A 2,500-nucleotide genomic window follows, 5' to 3' on the forward strand; every position below is an offset into this window, starting at 1 on the left:
GCTGATGACGAGAAACTCGAGATGTGTCTCTATGCCCTTGGACCTGTGCGCTCACTGTGGTAAACCACTACGCTCACCAAGGGTAATCTAGGGTGCCGACACCTGACAACATGATTTTCGTCACCCCCCTCACCCCAAATGGGAGAAGTAAAAGTTATGAAAGTCCCTTCCCTCACCCAGTATTCACAAACCCGATCAAGGTAATGTCATCTCTTTTTTCATGCCCCCGTATTAGAGGCCAAAAAAAATATTAAATGAAATAAAGCGGTCCAAATAATGACCCACTGTAATGTGTAGCATTCAAGATATTGAGAGACTTTAGCTCGTGGCGGGTCAATCTGGTATTTCATGGAGTAGGGGCTCGTTTTGGCAAGTTGGGTGCAGTCGCGTGTGCTGGGAGCGAAGAACAGCAAGCGCAACTCTTCGTTAGTATGGTGGACAGTATCTCCCCCTGTCACGTGGAAGACCGGGGTTAGATTCCCCAACGAGGAGACCTAGTTCTTTGCTGCTGTTGAACGACTCATCCAAAAGCTTTTGGTGCAGACAGAGGTCACAGAAGGAGTTCTGCTTCGAGGTCAACCGCAGCCAAAAACTGTGCGTTGGCCGGGAATCGAACCCGGGTCAACTTCTTGGAAGGCAGCTATGCTCACCACAATACCACCAACGCAGGCGCTTGGTGCCGGATTTAAGCGGTCAGATAAGAATGCTCGAATCCGGGTCATGGCAGCCCTTTGTCGTTGAGCAACGGGGACGTCCAGCTTCTTTTTGCCAACTCACCCTTCAGTTGGATTTTGCGCCTGAAGCTCGGCGGCATCCTGTGCTGCCCGCCTCGAGACGAGAGCAGGCGGTCCCCATGCAGGCGTAGTCGTGGCCGAGAGGTTAAGGCGATGGACTTGAAATCCATTGGGGTCTCCCCGCGCAGGTTCGAACCCTGCCGACTACGGTCGGGCATTCCCCCTTTTGCCTTTAGCTTTTTGCGACGGTGGTTTGGCCTTCGCTCTCTCTGACGTAATTGCGTGCGGCCTTTGTCCCGTAGCTCCTGTGGCAAGTGAGCTTCTGCTGGGCGGCTTGTGGAGAAAGTGTTCTTATATAAAAAGTAAGAGGCGCACAAAACACAAGAGCCTGGATAGCTCAGTCGGTAGAGCATCAGACTTTTAATCTGAGGGTCCAGGGTTCAAGTCCCTGTTCGGGCGAAGGGCTATCTTCTTGTTGTCGCCCTCAGCTTGCAGTCGTGCCGGTCCAGCTCTGCCGTGTGGCGGCGTACGCTTAAAGATCTGATAGAGTTCACATAGAGTGTTTGCTATGCTGCCCCTTCATGAATGTTTCGTTGCTTGTGGTGGGCTGTTTTCCCCTTTAGGAGTTTTATGCTAGGCGATTTCAGTAAAGCGGTAGCCAGTTCATTGTTTTTTCAGCCAACTTTGAGGTTGACAACGGGACAGAGGACGTCGGGGCCACCGTAGTCGTGGCCGAGTGGTTAAGGCGATGGACTAGAAATCCATTGGGGTCTCCCCGCGCAGGTTCGAATCCTGCCGACTACGCTCTTTGCCGGTGCTGAGGAGAAGTGGCCGGGCCCTTTTCTTCCGTGTCCCTAGCACGGATTTGTGTGCCCTCTCTCCACAGTAATAAAAAGTATCGCTAGTCCTTTTTTTTTCAATTCGGACGGCCGGCACCACCAGATGTGAGCCAGTGGGGCGCCGTGATCGTATAGTGGAGAGTACTCTGCGTTGTGGCCGCAGCGAATCCGGGTCACGGCAGGCTTTTTGTTCACTGAGCTCCTTTCTGCCACCTCCATTTTTCGTACGGGTGCGGTGCCAGTTAAACTATACCAACAACGCAGGCAGCAGAGGCTGGCTTTCGGGGTCAACAAAGAAGGCTCGAAGCGCACGAGTCACTGATAGGGCCAAAAGAGCTAAAAGCCATCTTTGTTTGAGCCCGTCCAGAGTTTTTCTCGCGTCATGGACGAGAGAGCGTTGTCTTTCCATGCTGGCTAAAGAAATTTGAAGCTGCGAAGCTGGAAGCGCAAAGGCTGCAAACACAGACCATGACGAGGCGCGCTTCGTTCCACTGCACGCTGGCGGGTGGCCAGATTGACTCTGCTCTTGACACTCTAGTGTAGCTCTGCTGTGAGCAGAGCCCCCAAAAATACAGGTCACTCGCAAAGGTTCCACTCCACGGAAATCTTTAGTAAAAGGCGAAAGATTTATGCGCTGATGACGAGAAACTCGAGATGTGTCTCTATGCCCTTGGACCTGTGCGCTCACTGTGGTAAACCACTACGCTCACCAAGGGTAATCTAGGGTGCCGACACCTGACAACATGATTTTCGTCACCCCCCTCACCCCAAATGGGAGAAGTAAAAGTTATGAAAGTCCCTTCCCTCACCCAGTATTCACAAACCCGATCAAGGTAATGTCATCTCTTTTTTCATGCCCCCGTATTAGAGGCCAAAAAAAATATTAAATGAAATAAAGCGGTCCAAATAATGACCCACTGTAATGTG

At 51.8% G+C, this 2,500-nt stretch overlaps 1 protein-coding gene and 5 non-coding genes across 6 annotated transcripts in view; 3 read left to right on the top strand and 3 right to left on the bottom strand.

The window, feature by feature from the left end:
• LOC141327394 (U5 spliceosomal RNA) overlaps positions 1 to 23 on the bottom strand; it is a 115-nt gene extending 92 nt beyond the window's left edge. The window contains exon 1 of the small nuclear RNA XR_012354693.1: positions 1 to 23. This exon is cut by the window's left edge and continues 92 nt beyond it. This is a non-coding gene — a small nuclear RNA (U5 spliceosomal RNA).
• LOC141326018 (uncharacterized) overlaps positions 1 to 2,500 on the bottom strand; it is a 301,935-nt gene that overhangs the window by 154,804 nt on the left and 144,631 nt on the right. The window lies entirely within an intron of this gene.
• Positions 862 to 943, top strand: trnas-uga (transfer RNA serine (anticodon UGA)). The gene has a single exon. It is a non-coding gene; the product is annotated as a tRNA-Ser (tRNA).
• trnak-uuu (transfer RNA lysine (anticodon UUU)) lies at positions 1,121 to 1,193 on the top strand. Its single transcript has one exon. It is a non-coding gene; the product is annotated as a tRNA-Lys (tRNA).
• trnas-aga (transfer RNA serine (anticodon AGA)) lies at positions 1,457 to 1,538 on the top strand. The gene has a single exon. It is a non-coding gene; the product is annotated as a tRNA-Ser (tRNA).
• Positions 2,115 to 2,229, bottom strand: LOC141327382 (U5 spliceosomal RNA). The gene has a single exon (XR_012354682.1). It is a non-coding gene; the product is annotated as a U5 spliceosomal RNA (small nuclear RNA).

Source organism: Garra rufa, chromosome 2, assembly GCF_049309525.1.
Source record: "Garra rufa chromosome 2, GarRuf1.0, whole genome shotgun sequence".
Classification (NCBI taxonomy): Eukaryota; Metazoa; Chordata; class Actinopteri; order Cypriniformes; family Cyprinidae; genus Garra; species Garra rufa.